General features: G+C 36.0%; 1 protein-coding gene across 8 annotated transcripts in view; it reads right to left on the bottom strand.

The window, feature by feature from the left end:
• LOC137250894 (frequenin-1) overlaps positions 1 to 16,359 on the bottom strand; it is a 175,059-nt gene extending 158,700 nt beyond the window's left edge. For 3 of the 8 annotated variants that reach the window (XM_067784566.1, XM_067784565.1, XM_067784568.1), the window contains exon 1: positions 16,033 to 16,359. The gene's annotated coding sequence lies outside the window, so the exon portion shown is untranslated. Of the gene's footprint in view, positions 1 to 1,162; positions 1,374 to 16,032 lie in introns of those variants that run through there. The other 5 variants (XM_067784569.1, XM_067784573.1, XM_067784571.1 and 2 more) reach the window with 3 other exon arrangements.
• Between the last annotated feature and the right edge of the window lie 1,532 nt (positions 16,360 to 17,891).

Raw genomic sequence — 17,891 nt, 5'->3', positions numbered from 1 at the left:
CAATCAGTGAAATTTGAAGCCTCTAGCTGTTAAAATGGGGTAGAAATTGCGAAAAGTTTCTTATCAGAACAATCGGTTGTATGAGATATATACTATATATACAACCGATCTCTATGATTTTTTCAGACAACAATATATGCTATATACGTAAGCGTTCGGTGAAATTTTAAGCTTCTAGCTGTTAAAATGGGGCTAAAATTGCGAAAATATATATATATACTATATATACCACCATATATATACTATATATACCACCGATCTGTATGATTTTTTCAGACAACAATATATGCTATATACGTAAGCATTCGTTGAAATTTGAAGCCTCTAGCTCTTAAAATAGGGCAGTAATTACGAAAAGTTTCTTATCTGAACAATCGGTTGTGGGGGATATATACTATATATACTACCGATCTCATCAATTTTTTCAGGCAACAATATGTGCGACATACGAAAGTATGAAGTTTGAAGCTTCAATCTGTTAAATTGAGTAAGATATTACAAAAATCCTCTTTTTTTTGAAAAATCGGTTGTATGGAGGATATATGCTATACTGGTCCGATCCGGCCGGTTCCGACAAATGTCTAATCGGAAACCCAAATACACCTGCTCACCAAATTTTATCAAGATATCTCAAAAATTGAGGGACTAGTTTGCATACAAACAGACAGACGGACAGACAGACAGACGGACATGGCTAAATCAACTCAGCTCTTCATTCTGATTATTTCGGTATACTTAATGTTGGGTCTATCTATTTTCCTTTAAGGATTTACAATTTTGGGTTTCGTGACGAAATTAATATACCATTTCATTTTCATGAAATGTATAAAAAGTGCTGCAGTGAAAAAGAAAACAAAAAACAGGCAAAAATTAGATTCAAAATATTTTTGTTTCAAATGTTTTTCTAAGTGAGGCTGTAGATACTGGCAACAATGTCACACCGGTTTTTTGATTTTTTGTTTATTTTATTCTTCTTATTTTTTGCATGTGTATGTGTATATGTGAATATGTATGCCCCTATATGCCCTGTAATAGGTTGTGAGAGGAAATGAGTGCTTGGCTGCCACAACTTGACTTGACTATCCGTTCGTTCAATGTTGATATGCGAAATGAGACAAAAACAATGTGGGCGATGACATAACTACATAGAAAGTTTGTTTACATAATTCGTCTTATGGTTGTGTGCGCTACAGCGAAGTGAAGCTAAAGGACTTCTGATGACACTGCTGACGTTTGACGGCTAACTTTTTTGTTGTTTTTATGTCTTTTTTCTAATATTTTTTATATATTTATATAAAGCTGGAATATTTTAATGTTTTCCTTTCATTGTTTTGCTATTTCTTTAGCTGCTCGTGCAGTGACAGTTAACTTTTGCACTTTTTTTTGTTATTTTTATACTCAGTTGAGCAGAGCTTACAGAGTATATAGACTTTGATTGGATAACGGTTGGTTGTACAGATATAAAGGAGTCGAGATATATACTTTCATATATCAAAATCATCAGTATCGAAAAAATATTGTATTAAGCCATGTCCATCCGTCCGTCCGTCCGTCTGTCCGTTAACACGATAACTTGAGTAAATTTTGGGGTATCTTGATGAAGTTTGGTACGTAGGTTGCCGGACACTCATCTCAGATCGCTAATTAAAATGAACCAAATCGGACTACAACCACGCCCAGTTTTTCGATATCGAAAATTTCGAAAAATCGAAAAAGTGTGACAATTCATTACCAAAGACGGATAAAGCGATGAAACTTGGTAGGTGGGTTCAACTTATGACGCAGAATAGAAAATTAGTAAACTTTTGGCAAACGGGAGTGGCACGGCCCACTTTTAAAAGAAGGTAATTTAAAAGTTTTGCAAGCTGTAATTTGGCATTCCTTGAAGATATCATAATGAAATTTGGCAGGAATGTTACTCCTATTACTATATCTGAGCTTGTTAAAAATTAGCAAAATCGGATGACGAACACGCCCACTTTTAAACAAAAAAAAATTTTTTAAGTCAAATTTTAACAAAAAATTTAATATCTTTACAGTATATAAGTAAAGTATGTCAACATTCAACTCCAGTAATGATATGGTGCAACAAAATACAAAAATAAAAGAAAATTTCAAAATGGGCGTGCCTTGCCCTTTTTCATTTAATTTATCTAGAATACTTTTAATGCTATAAGTCGAACAAAAATTTATCAATCCTCGTGAAATTTGGTAGGGGCATAGACTCTATGGGGATAACTGTTTTCTGTGAAAATGGGCGAAATCAGTTGAAGACCCGCCCAGTTTTTATACACAGTCGACCGTCTGTCCTTCCGTTCGGCCGTTAACACGATAACTTGAGCAAAAATCGATATATTTTTACTAAACTCAGTTCACGTACTTACCTGAACTCACTTTAAATTGGTATAAAAAATGGCCGAAATCCTACTATGACCATGCCCACTTTTTCGATATTGAAAATTACGAAAAATGAAAAACATGACATAATTCTATACCAAATATAAAAAAGGGATGAAACATGGTAATTGGATTGGTTTATTGACGCAAAATTTAACTTTAGAAAAAACTTTGTAAAATGGGTGTGACACCTACCATATTAAGTAGAAGAAAATGAAAAAGTTTTGCAGGGCGAAATCAAAAGCCCTTGGAGTATTGGCAGGAATACTGTTCGTGGTATTACATATATAAATAAATTAGAGGTACACGACAGGTGATGTTCTGGGTCACCCTGGTCCACATTTTGGTCGATATCTCGCAAACGCCTTCACACATACAACTAAGGGCCACTCCCTTTTAAAACCCTCATTAATACCTTTAATTTGATACCCATATCGTACAACCGCACTCTAGAGTCACCCCCGGTCCACCTTTATGGCGATATCCCGAAATGGCGTCCACCTATAGAACTATGGCCACTTCTTTTTAAAATACTCTTTAATACCTTCCATTTGGTACCCATGTCATACAAACACATTCCAGGGTTACCCTAGTTTAATTTTCTTACATGGTGATTTTCCCTTATTTTGTCCGGTTACACCCGAACTTAGCCTACCTTACTTGTTTTTTTTATATTTATTTTTACCTCAGTCAAACTGAAATTTGTGATGTTATATTACAAATATTTTTTTTTATGTTCTCTTTATTAAAAACACATTTTTTTTTTAATTTCGTTCGCAATTTAATTTTTAATTCAATATTAAATTTCCACAAAATTTGTTAGTTCGTTATAGAAACTTAATTGAATATTTTTAGAAGGAGTGAAAGCATGCTCAGCGTAACGGTGGCTGCCGTGGTGAGTTGAAACCATATCGTAGGTTCTACTCCCGGGCAAAACAGCATCAAAATTTATCAAAATGCCTTTTATACTCAGCTGAGCAGAGCTCACAGAGTATATTAATATTGTTCGCATAACGGTACCCCGTAACGGCATAAACTAATCGAGATAGCTATAGACTTCTATATGGGCACTCATCTCAGATCGCTATTTAAAACGAACGGAATCGGACTATAACCACGCCCACTTTTTCGATATCGAAAATTTCGAAAAACCGAAAAAGTGAGAAAATGCATTACCCAAGACGGATAAAGCGATGAAACTTGATAGGTGGGTTGACCTTATGACGCAGAATAGAAAATTTGTAAAAGCTTGGACAATGGGTGTGGCACCGCCCACTTTTCGCAAGCTGTAATTTGGCAGCTGAGTATGTAATGTTCGGTTACACCCGAACTTAGCCTTCGTTACTTGTTTTAATTAGAAAGTTTTTCGTTGCGATATCGCTACTTAGCAGTGGTTTGCCAAAAACACTAAATATATGTCTACCAAAGAAAACTGAAATATTTTTCTTTGAAAACTCATTGATCAAACTTGGCGAAGACCCGGGCCCAAATCTCCTTGGATATAAATCCCGCTAATTTTTTTTTTTTTTATATATCAAGACACGCCTTGCGATAACCAACACAAATTGGAAATACTAAGGGATATCAAAGGAGAGAGAACGATGATGATCCAAAGGCGAACTCTATATCTACAACACTAACAAAAGTCTGCAAAGCCTGAGGCGAATTTTCCACTAGGTAGGCATTTTATGAGGGGACTGCTTTACGCAGCCCCTTCGGAATTTTCTGAGTTTCAATTCCTATGTTCTGAACTTGCATTGAATTTTTATGGACTTCAGTTGTAATTTGCTGAAAATCAATTCCAATTTTCTGCATTTCAATTGAAAACACTGAACTTCTGTAGGTTTCTAAACCTCAACAAAAAATCCTTAACTCTAGTTGAAATAAACTTCAATTGTAATTTTCTGAGCTTCGTTTGAATATTTCTGAACGTCAGTTGTAATTTTCTGAATTTCAATTGAAAATTCTGAATTTCAGTTAAAATGTTCTGAACTTCAATTGTAATTTCTGAGTTTCATTTGAATATTTCTGAAATTCAGTTATAATTTTCTGAATTTCAATTCAAAATTTTGAGCTTCAGTTGAAATCTTCTGAAATTCAATTTTAAATTTCTGAACGTCAATTATAAATTTCCAAATTTCAATTGAAAATTCTGAATTTCAGTTACAATTTTCTGTACTTTAATTGTAGTTTTCCCAACTACACTCTTCATTTTTTGAACTGCTGTTGTCATTTTTGAATTTCAATTGAAAATTCTGAACTCCAATTGAAACCTCTGAACCTTAGTTGAAGTTTTCACTTAAGTTTTTTTTTTTTTGAAGTGAAAGGTTCTTAACTTCAATTGTAATGATCTGCACTTCAGTTATTATTTTCTAAATGTCAAATGCAAATCTGACATGAAACTGTACCAACGACGATGGTAGGGACTATCTACAATCACACCACGGTAGTCGCTCCTGTATTTGGGATGTAAACTAATAAAAGCAACTATATGAAAACATCTCTCCGAACTATCAATTTGCTCAACCTTTTCTTGAAATACAAATAGTTGGATACCATTCGGCCAGACGATGTGAAATTATCAGAGGATTCCATAGCATATTTTCCATCAAGTTCATTTCTAACAGATTTGGCAACAAATCAGTTATTTTTTGAATTTGTGAGTCATAAATTTTCTCTCCTTTTCTATGGATTTTAATGGAAAGGAAGCACTTCTCAAACCCGCCAGGCTTCTTTAGTAAACCTAGCTCTATTTTAAGTCATTCTTTGGGCATTTTTGCTGCCCTGCAGTTTCGTGGGAGAATTGAACATAAAGATGGAGTTGGGCAGCACAACGTTTCTGGGTCTGCGTTCTGGAAAAAGCCTACAGAAAAATAGTCGTGGTAATTTCTTAGCAAATTTCTTAAATTAAGTTATTTTTTTTTTTTATTTCACTTATTTTAAGAAAAAACTTCTATAAATATTGTAACTGAAATCATGCGAAGCAATCTCACTAACTTTTTCGAAAAAAAAATCGAAAATTCGCAGTCTTCTTAGACTTCGAATTTTTATTTAGAATGTTGTAACGAATTTACTGCAAATCCTCTTATTTGCAACCTTCTGCTAAGTTCGAATCACTAAACTGTTGAATAAATAACTCCCATATTTAGTAATGCAAAATGGCCTTTATTAAAGTACTTCACAATAAATAACTCTACTATTTCGCGACAGATAGCGTGCTTAATCAAAACTGATTCTCGCGCCTCTACTGGTGTCGCCTTTCATACTGTTTGGTTTACTCGTTGACATTTCTAAGCGGTTCTGTTCTAGAATCTACTAGTTGGTTATCTGCTATAACTACAGATGCACAATTTGTATAGCTTCTCTCACAGCTCATGCGCGTGTGTTTGTGAGCGACACTTATATTGCATATCTCAGTTAAGATATCTGCATGTGCTTGTGCGTTGCTTTTCCGCTGCGTGCACGTACATATGTGTAGACATAATGATTAAATTATTGATGTACATCAAGTCACTGCTTAGCATCGGCTTAGAGATGGCAGTACCCCTTAGTGTTGCTAATATTCGTAACAATATGTAACCGCACTGGAACAATATACTATAAAAGCGTGCAATTACTGGCATATGCTGATGACATTGATATCATCGGCCTAAACACCCGCGCTGTTAGTTCTGCTTACTCCAAGCTGGAAAAAGAAGCGGTAAAGATGGGTTTGATGGTGAATGAGGGCGAAACGAAGTACCTGCTGCATATGCGCCTTGGCAACCGCGCTACTGTTGGCAGCCATAATTTCGAAATAGTAAAAGACTTCGTTTATTTGGGAACTAGCATCAACACTAGCAACAACATCAGCACTGAAATCCAGCGAAAAATCAATCTTGCCAATAAATGCTACTTTGGACTAGGTAGGCAATTGAAAAGTAAAGTCCTCTCTCGGCGAACGAAAATCATACTCTACAAGTCACGTATCGTACCCGTCCTGCTATATGGGGCAGAAGCATGGACCATGACAACAGCAGATGAAGCGGCTTTGGGAGTGTTCGAGAGAAAAGTTCTTCGAAAGATTTATGGACCTCTACGCGTTGGCGATGGCGAGTACCGAAGAAGATTTAATGATGATCTGTACGAGCTATACGCAGACGTCAACATAGTCCAGCGAATTAAAACGCAGCGGCTGCGCTGGATAGGCCATGTTATGCGAATGAAAGATGATGCTCCGGCCAAGAAAGTGTTCCTATCGGAACCCGCCTATGGAAGCAGAGGTAGAGGACGGCCCCCACTCCGTTGGTAGGACCAGGTGGAAAACGATTTAAACTCCCTTGGTGTGACCAATTGGCGCCGGTTGGCTGAGCGAAGGAGCGACTGGCGCGCCTTGTTGGACGGCCATAACCGTTTAGACGGTTAAGCGCCAATTAAGTAAGTAAGTAATGTAAATATTTTTTTAAATACAATATTGTAGCTCAATCTGTTTCCGTCCAACAAAGTAACACGTCTTATTCAACACATACATATGTGACGCATAATGAGCTGTGGTCAAAGTGCCACTCAAAGCAGGTTTGTCCGTACAGTTTACAGCGAACATACACTCGAACTGGAGTTTCTACCTATTACTTTTTTTTATCATTTTTTTAAATTTCACTCTCATCATTTTTCCATAACGCAGCTAAAGACCTCGAACTTTTGTTTGGAGTTCTCAAAATTTTTTAGTATGCAGCTTTGTAGACCAATAAGTTTTAGGCTAAAGGAATACAAGTTATGAGTTACCTAAAACTCGCACTAATTTATGAAAATTTGTTTCCCGAAAGGTGTTTTAGATGTTCCTCCATACAAATTATGAAATTTTATCTTTGGGAAAGAACATTTTTTAAATCAATGCGAATTTTGAATTACTTACAACTCGTATTTTATTAGACTACAAATAGTGATAGAACTTTTAAAAAAAGTATCGATACCGGTACTCATATAAAATGCTTGGATCAAAGTATCGATGATAGTACTCATACTCCGTAAAAAGTATAGAGTATACTCGATCCAAGTGAGTACTTCGGAAGTTTTATTAAAAGTGAAAAACATTTTTTTTAATTAGATCTTATGTTTTGAATTTAGTAGAAAACAAATAAGGAAGCTCAATTTTTGACAAAACCGAACACTGTATACCTATTTGTGTGCTCTTACATATATTTTAAGAAAACGGCACGAATATTAAATGATTTAAAATATTTTTGATCGAATTATGGCATTTAAAAAAGTTTTTTAAGTCAGAAAAGACTTTTTGAAAACAGCGTCGCCTTTGCAAGTAGTTTCGCAACCTCCTTGAGTGTATTTCTTCCACGAAAGCTTCCCAGTGAAAATTCATCTGCCGCGCAGATGCCGTTAGGAACCGGCATGAAATGTGCAGGTCTTGCCCCTCAATTTGAAAGGAAAATAAAAAATAGTACGACGCAAATTGGAAGAGAAGCTCGGTCTAGATTTCCTCCGAGGTAAATCGCGTCAAATATTTTTAAGAAGAGGATCATAACGATTTTGTCTTTTTTTTTTTGAAACTTTTGTACTTTGTACTACGATATCTCTACTGGAAGTATTATTTCGTACCAAATATATACATATATATTGGAAATTTATTTAAGATTAAAACTGTAAGCCCCTTTTTTTCAAAGTAGGCGTGGTCCGTATTCGATTTTGATCGGATCTATATATAATACCAAAGACAGCATTTCCATCAAATAGATTTTGATTTACCGCTTGCAAAACTTTTAAATTTTGAGAGCGGCGATGCTCACATTTAACAAATTTGTAATTAACTTATATTGCACCTCGTAACTTTTTTTATCCATTCTTCAAGTTCCCCCACTTTATCAGTATTTGTCAAAGGATTGTTCCTTTTTTCCATTTCCCAAAGTGGACGTGGATATAATCTGATTTCGACCATTTTCAATACCAATAGCTGTATTTCGTTGCTAACTATTAAAATTAAAACACTAGCTAGCTTACCGAATTGCATGGCAAGTAACAATAAAAAGTAATCGAGTTGAGTTTCAACTGAAACCACTTAGGTAATTGTCAACCAGATTGATATTGTTGCATAGTGTTGCATATTCAAAAATAGGGCACTATTGTGAACGAGCGAATGAAGTGAACATACGAATGTGCAGATAAACAAAAATAACAGCGTGGCGGCAGGGTGGCATACATACAAACATACACAGGCATTTCATATATTTTGTTTTTGTATTTCTCTGGTTGAGTGTCAAAAACATACTGCGCTGGAAGTAGAAATGTCATAGCAGTTAAAAAAGGTAACAATTAGCTGATAAACTTCCACCATCTGTATGGTTTTGCCATAATGAAACTGTTTAGCTAGTTGAAGCGTTTTTTTCAAGCTCGCTTGCAAAAAAAAAGCAACTAATATTACGTCAACGATGCTGTAAAAGCTGCTAACGCCTAACTAAAGTTTCATAGAACAACGAAAAAGATATATTGCATGACAAGTTTAAATGTATTGAAATTTTATGGAGTTAGCATTATTTTGTTGGGGCTAGTGATTCTGGACAATAAACACGTGCTTTCCTTTTACCGCCATATGCAAAAATCATGGCCCAGTTAATCATTATCAAAAAGTCGGCTTAAATTGAGTGCGGAGCTTTTACCGCATCGTCGACGATCTCATGTTATGCTCCAGTTATGGTGCTAATGGACTGAACTTTGTTGATCTTAAACATGTAGACCATCGGCACTTGGTAAAGTATCGGGGAAAAGTATCGAGGTAAAGTATCGATACTTTACTCAGTACTTCGAAAAAAGCATCGAGTACGAAATACTCAAGTAATTTTTTGAAACGTATCGATACTACTCACTCACACTAATCTTATCGTTCTATAACTAGGAAGCACAAAACTTTAATAGCGCTGTAATGTTGCGTATACGCCGTGTATAACTTCGCTAATTTGTTTGCGCTGTAGCTATCGAAATGTGTAAATATGCTGACGAAAAGTGTTCGAATTAAAAACCCAAAATGTTAAACGTGGGTCATACTCAAGGATTCATTTATGTACAATCACTCCACAGCCACGCTGCGCCGTTGGACTATATATATCAGGAATAAATAGGGGGAGTTGGAGGTCTAAAAAGCCCATAATGAAAAGCATTTACATATTTGTATTTTTATATTATCAACGACCAACTGCACGTAAAAAATGTGCTAAACCTCAAGAAAATTTTATACTATACTGAGTTTACTCATTATTTAGTTAAGTTGAAGTAGCTAGTCCGTGAAGACCTCAAATATACTGAATATGTCATAGTATTACCACAAGTATATTCGACGATTAGACTGAAACCCTCTATTTAAAATCAGGAAAATAGTTCCGTCCGCATGGAAGATACTAAAAGATTTTTGGGACCTAAATTGCCTGCTGCTTCTGGATCTGACAGATTATAGCTAGAGTCTCCGACGTGCTTACGATAGCGAGCGAGCACAAAACATGCTCGATCGTTCCCTTCTCCTCTAACCCACATTTTCTTCGCCTGCTATCACTGATGAGCCCTTATTTAAAAGCGTACGCTGGCAGAAGCCAGTGTGTTATCTTTTTAGTATTAATGGAAGAAAGTATCGAGTACAAAATACTCGAGTATTTTTTTGAAAAAGTATCTGAACTACTTGCTCAGTACGCTTATCGTTCTATAGCTAACTACAAATAATTAGTATACAAAGCTGCATACTAAAAAAATTATTTTGTTCAAATTTTCTAGTTTTTTGTTTACCTTTTTAAGATCGGTATGTTTAAGTTTTATCTACAGTAGTCATTGAAGATGTCTCTTGAAATATGGAAAATGAAAAAGGTAGGAACTAAATTAATGAAATTTTAAAAAAAATTTCCACTGCTATTTTTCTGCTCGCTGCTGTACATATGCGATTATATTTTGTATGCCAAGTCTTTTCAACTCAAGGAAATGTGCTTGGATAATGACGTATATCCCGTTATTTAAATTTTTGGAATATTTTGGAAGAAAATTTTATATATTCATGTAAATCTTCCTAGGCTAAGACAAGTTACAAGTGGATGCATGTCGAAACCTTTATCCAGGCAAGACTTCAAAGTTTACTTTACCGGAACTACTGTGCTTTTCCAAATTATGAAGATATCACTAAATTAATTTCTTTACCCAATAAATGTCAACATTTTCTTAGATACAACTAAAATTCTTTATAGCACAATCTTCCAAAGCACTGCTTAATAAAAAGAAAAATGACTATAAAAGAGAGAAAGAAATAAACTGCTTACTTTCAAGTGCTTCAAAACTGTCACGCAAGCAAGAAAATGTGGGCGTATATTATAGCCTGTAGTCGTGTGAAAATATTAATGTGGTACATGTATGTAGATATGTAAGCAACAAATCTATGACATTACATACAATCAATTGTACTTAACAGCACATGGCGTTGTGATGTATGGTTGATATATGCCTTTGGAATTACAAGCATTGTCTTATAATTTACAGGGGTAGGGGTGTATAAAACGAAATTTGCAAGAACAAAAATATGAAAAAAGTAAACAGAAAGAATGAATATTAAAAAAATAGAACCGAATTTGTTTAATTACAATTTGAATTTAGAAAAACTCAAAGCCAGAATGTGTTGCCAAATTTGGACAGTTTTATAAAATTGAACAAGAAAGTACCGAAAAGTGCATGGAAGATAATACTATTTTTGTTTCCTAATCAGACAAGTCCTAAAACATAAACAATTTTGTCATATGTATTTAATTAACGAGCTTTGCTCATATTGCTTTATACAATGGTTTTTGTAATTGATATTAGAGAAAAATTGTAAGTTTACAAACGGCGATGGTTACTAGGACATGTTTCTGAATTTCACTTCATCATCAGCTAGCTTTTCGGGAGCTGAGCGTTGAACTCGAATCTCCAACATTCATATCAGTGGCTTTAGCTGCTAAGCCATATGAATGTCCCGTTGTTCGCTGTACAATTGGTCTCTAAGAGTTGCCCTTTTGTTTATATTCCTTTTGATCACCATGTAGGCACATACACTCTGTATGTAGTTTATTCCTAATGGTGTGGATATGAGTTTTAGGCGCGCTTTTGAAAGCTTAGTAACATTTGTTCGGATTTTTACAGTATTTGTTTTTAATACTTCCGCTGTTACTATTATATCAATATGATCATATGTATTTAATAGGCAACTATTAGAGACCAATTGTACAGCGAACAACGGGACATTCATATAGCTTAGCAGCTAAAGGCACTGATATGAATGTTGGAGATTCGAGTTCAACGCTCAGCTCCCGAAAAGCTAGCTGATGAAGAAGTGAAATTCAGAAACATGTCCTAGTAACCACCGCCTTTTGTAAACTTACAATTTTTTTCTAATATCAATTATAAACAATTTTATAATATCCAAAAGCCCGTTTAGTTAGCTGAGAAAGGGCATTACTGTAAAGGTTTCTAATATTATATGGCGTACTAAGTGCTAACATATCCAGAGATAGAACATATTAAGAACCTCAGCCGAGATACGCAATCATTCCATCCAACTTTTAAATTTCCAGAAACTTTTAAACAAAGCTTTTGCAGACTTCTACTTTTAAGGAGAAAACTTAAAATAGAGAAGAAGAAAATATTCCAACCAATTTGAATACTTATGCTAATGTCTTTCGCACGTCTCTACTCATAAACATGTTTGTTCGCGTAAAAAGGCTTAAATCTACTAATGAATGGTCTAATACTTTGTTTCTTAATTCTTTACAAACCGCACTCGATGTTTCATTCAATAAATATCACACTTAGTGCTAAGGTTCAAGTTAGGTTTAGCCCATTTCAACTGGTCCACAAGGACCTAAAATGGGCTCAAAACATACGTATTGTTACTAAAAGTTTGTTCGGCGTCCAAACTGAAAACCTCTATCAAGAACTACGACGTATTAATAAAATAATCTACAGTTAACACACTTGCTATCATTGACTAGTCCCAATTTAAAAGCTTGTTACGCCAGAAGTCTATCATTGACGAGGCTTTTCACTGACGAGGTCTAATTTAAAAGCTTGTTGCGCCAGAAGACGCAGCATACAGTCAGCGTAGCCATCAAGATCCTATAGTTCTCTAATTTAAGTCGTGGGAGTAACTTTGTAAGTCTAATTTACGAAGAGATTTTAGGCCGCGCTTCTCTTCCATTTTTTTTTTCTATAAGTTGGACCTACATGTTTGAGGCCGACTCCTAACGGCATCTGTAAGGCAGATAGGCTTCCATGGCGAAGCTTTCCATAGCAGGAATACACTCGCAGTATTTGCCAAATCACTTCCGAAGGCCAACCCCGCTAAGAAAAACGTGTTTCTTATTGAAAAAACTTGTTCTAAAATGTTTGATGCTGCTTTGACCGGGAATTCAACCCAAAACCCCACGGTGTGATGGAAAGAGCAAGCTACGACCGCACCACGATGGCCGCCTCCATACAATTTTATTTTTCGAGGTGGCTATTTTTTGTTCTTCGTCAGTCAAACAAGGAATAGAAAATATAGGATGGACTTAACAATTGTTGTACATTTCCAGTGAAAGGGAAATGGCGGCAGCCCTTACGTATACCCCAGCATTCCTTTACTGACTAGGTCTTTTGAGCATCTCAAACGCAGAATTTTCGCCTTCGGCTGAATATTGCCTCTTCATCCTAGAGCGGGGTTTCCCCACTCGCTCTTAAACTGCCATCCCCTCACCTCATGGTCTCATTCTATACGCTACTCCCTTGGTCTGTCGGGTCGGCAGCAGCTCCTAAGCGTTGAACAATTCTTAGTGCTGCACGATGCTGTGAGAGAGCTCTCTTACTTCGTCTGTTTTGCACCATTATATGCTCTACCTCTCCGACCGTATTCACCATCCGTTTCATCAGAGAGCTCGTTGCAGCATCTTTGTTTTTACTTTTCATTACACTGAGATACCATAAAAAAGGATCGGTCACATAACTGTAATGCATGTACATTAGACTGGATCGATTTATTAACCGATATCGCGCCATCGATTTTTCGAAAGGATATGGGCTCAGGAAAAAAAATTTCCACTACGCATACCCAAAAAAATAATTTTCGAGCCTGAGAAATTTCATTTTTTTTACTATTTTCGACTCTGATTTTTAAGATTTTTTTCATGACCTACTAAACAAAATTTTAATTTTTCATTTTTCAAAAAACTGTTATCGTCAACGTTTTTAGTGGACATTTTTGGTTCGGACAGGGTATACATATGAAAATTTTTTTAGTAGGTCGCAGGCTCGAAAATTATTTTTTTGGGTACGCGTAGTAACCTGGGGCGATTTGTATGGACGAAAGTTAACCGATATCACGCTATCGATTTTTCGATAGGATTTGGGCTCAGGAAAAAAGTTCCACTACGCATACCTAAAAAAAAATTTCGAGCCTGCGCAAAAAAAAACAGCGAAAGGGTCAATTTTTCGATCAAAAAACTCCCCAAAACCCAAAAAATATATTAAATTAATAAACTATAAATATATTAAACAAAAACTGTTGTAAAAACGTTGGCAATAACAGTTGCGTAGTGGAACTTTTTTTCCTGAGCCCAAATCCTATCGATGGCGCGATATTTGCGCCGGGATGCTAAAAAAGCTTTCAACCTTGGAAACGACCGTTGGGGCCACTACGCGTCGTACCATTTATGAAGATAGTTTTCCAATTCGCACTGGGCACAGAGATAAGATAAGAGCCGCTAAGGTTATTAAAAATATATGAAGTGGTATAGCTGGACACGTTATCACAGAATACTAAAAGGGAGTGGTGAGGCCGCCAAGTCTGCTGATGAAGCCCCAAAGCACTTGTGTGTCAACCTAGGAAAGTGCAGCCTCCCACAAACTCCACAGGTGGGACCAGGATACCAAAGCTCCTCCAAAGAGGTACCAGAAACACCTTGTAATAGTCAAACCTTATTTTGCCGAAGTTGTTGGATCTTTATTGGAATCTTAGATTCTGTAAATAAGCGTGCTTTGATCCGCTAAACTAGTGACTGGGCGTTAATAATGAAATCGGTCACGTCATCCTTGACATACTAATGGAGTCTGCTATAATAATGAAACTTTTAGACCAAGTACGTCTCCGTCGATTAAGAATGCCTTAAAAGAACGAATTTTATATAACCTGCAGTATCTCCTGTTGTTACTGTTGTAGCGACAAAGAAACGCACAGTTGGTTTTAGTGAATGTTATCGATGTTGGCGGCCACCGTGGTGTGATGGTAGCGTGTTCCGCTTACCACACCGTATGCCCTGGGTTCACAACCCGGGCAAAGCAACATCAAAATTTTAGAAATAAGGTTTTTAAATTAGAAGAAAATTTTTCCAAGCGGGGTCGCCCCTCGGCAGTGTTTGGCAAGTGTTCCGGTTGTATTTCTGCCATGAAAAGATCTCAGTAAAAATTCATCTGCCTTGCAGATGCCGTTCGGAGTCGGCATAAAACATGTAGGTCCCGTCCTGCCGATTTGTAGGGAAACTCAATAGGAGCACGACGCAAATTGGAAGAGAAGCTCGGCCTTAGATCTCTTCGGAGGTTATCGCGCCTTACATTTATTTATTTTTTTTTATTTTATCGATGTTGATGGTGCTTCGCGTCATCACTTGAAACTCCATTTTACTCACAACAGTCCATCAATGTATATCTCTGCAAATTAGGGGAACTAACTTCCTAACGGAAGGCTTTTCTTCGAAAACTTTGTGTACAGAGAATATTTCGCTGTGAAAACGAGAACAAAGAAACATTACTTGTTTTAAATTTGCCAATTCATTGTGACAGTGTGGATGGAATCGTTTCTATAGATACTTCTTGAAATCGCTGTGTCCACTCAACATCTGCGTGAGGTGGTACTTTAGTTCTAGTGGAAACTCGTACCATTCCGACAAATTCCGAACTAACATGAGTCCCGACCAACTCAGGAACGATGCAACATCACCACATTGAAACTTCTTGTTATTATATGCACCGGTACCCGTAATAATAGCTCGGGTGGATGTGGTTGCGTGTAATTTAATAAAACAATGTGCTTATTTATTTTTGGACTTTTCGAAATTCTAGGCTTAAAATTCCAATATTCTAAGCAAGTAAGTACATATATTTTTTTGTAGCAGGAATAGAAAAAAATGCAGTGCTGATATTATTTTCCGCAAGGCTGTACACGCAATTTGTATACCAGCAGCGTGCAATGAACAATAGCGATAAATATAAATGCTTTATAAATAATTGAAAATAAAAATGATGTGCCTGCAACAGACCGTCAAGTATAATTTTAGGCGTTTTAGCCCAATACACGCAACTCATGCGTGCAACCCACATTACGGCTACCTTTTTTTTAAATAATATAAGTAAACATTGAAAAGCATAAGGTCAAGAGTTGGAGGTCCAGAAGCGATAGGTTACAAAATAGCGATGAAAGGTAAGGGGAGAAAATATAACAACAACAAAGCAACCATTAACCAAGATTAAGTGGGGTTCATAAAATGAATAATAGCATTTAATGACAGCTCTTGTGGGTTTGCTTATTTGTATTTGTAAATATTAATCCAAGTCATCCATCTAACAGCACTGAATATATTTTCTGACAATACCAAATAATGCCACTCTCCTCACCTCGTTTGTACATTCCTGCACGCACTTTCACTTTTTTTTAGTATTTTCTCTTTTGCTTTAATTTTGTAATATTTTATCAAATATATAATTTTTTTGTGCAAAAACACTTACTTACACTTAACTTTAGACCTTCGCTTACTTTAACCGCGCTTTTCTTTGTTGTTTATTTTTTTGCTTTTTTTCACTGCCTGTCAAACTTTTATTTATTTTTTTTTCTCCTATACACTTGTGTGTGCCCTTTCACTTGCTCGCTGCAAAGGTAGCAAAACAAGCCATTTCAGCGGTCACGTTTTTTCCGCGCTGCGTTGTGTTTGTTAGACGTTTGAAAATATGACTGAATGTTGTACACGAACCCGATATTGAGAAGCTCTAGAACGAGCAGGCTCACACGCATACACCAATATATACACACTAAAAGTTTATGCGCATCAGGAGCTAAATTTTGAGTGACTTTTTTTTTCTCAAAGGTAATATGCAAACACTTTTTTTTATTATTTCATAACTTAAGTTGTGTAGTCAATAGCATGCAATAACAACAAATACGAGTAGTTAACTCAACTTAAAAACCATGAATTTGTCAGACGCAATGAGAAATTTAAGTAAATTTTAATTTTTATTTTATTTCTTTCAAGGCAAGCATCTCAGTCTCAGTACAATGCTGTTCTACTCCACATATGTAAAAATCTCATGTATAATTTACATAATAAACACATATGTATTTATTATTATTCATGCCGTTTCATATAACAACGCTTTTAGGCGCCAACTGGCTGCTCACAATAAACCTACCATAGTTCAATATAATGTTTTATATGGTGAGTTTTGCTATAGCTTTTAGAAGCTTGTTCCTTGTTTCATTAACTTAAAACTTTATCTTTTCTTTGTTTAATGTTGTCAAAATTTTTTATTGTTGTGCAGTTATTAATTTATAATTTCATGATAACGAATGTATACCGTACATACCATATTGAATTTATACCATACATGTAAGGCGCGATAACCTCCGAAGAGGTTTTAAGTTGTGCTTCTCTTCCAATTTCCGTCGTGCTGTTTTCAATTTTTCTTACAAATTGGCGGAATGGAACTTATTTGTTTTATGCCGACTCCGAATGGCATCTGCAAGGCAGATGAGTTTTCACTGAGAGCTCTTCATGGCAGAAAAACAATCGTAGTGCTTGCCATGCACTGCGGAGGGGCGACCCCATTAGAGAAATTTTCCTCTAATTGAAAAAAATTGTTTTCTAAAATGTTAACATTTCTTTGCCCGGGGTATGAACCAGGCATACTTGGCCAGGATCTTCGGTGTGGTAGATGGTTGCACGCTACCACCAAACTACGGCGGCCGCTTTAGAGACGTCTGATAGTAGCAAAGTATTGATATTTCTCATGGAAGTTATACTGACCTTATCACTTGGCCTTGGCTTCTCAAGTTTCTTTTCCTTGAGGAATCAATACCGAAACCGGAACCAAAGTATTGACGGTTTGTTATCGACAACTTACATTATCGGCAAGTTATCGGATTGTTATTGATGGATTATGGACATAGATTCCTTGCTTTTTGATGAACTTACATCATCGCCATTGGCGGGCTTTTGGCGAAATGTAGATGGGTTTTCACATTGTTATCCAAGTGTAATAAAGTATTTATTGATAACAAACGTAATCGGTGTTTATTGACGGGGTTTTATTGCTTGAAATATTGATAGTTATCGTAAATCTATCGATTTTTATCGAAAAGTTATCACATATTTTGTACAAATTAATCGATTTTCTATCGCCCTATTATCGATTTGTTATCATCTTGTTGTCCGTTTGTTATCAACGAGCTATGGGTTAATTTTAAAACATCAGCTTGCACG

This window comes from Eurosta solidaginis, chromosome 4 (genome assembly GCF_040869045.1).
Source record: "Eurosta solidaginis isolate ZX-2024a chromosome 4, ASM4086904v1, whole genome shotgun sequence".
In the NCBI taxonomy this organism is placed as follows: Eukaryota; Metazoa; Arthropoda; class Insecta; order Diptera; family Tephritidae; genus Eurosta; species Eurosta solidaginis.
This window is presented reverse-complemented; position numbering and strand designations above follow the sequence as displayed.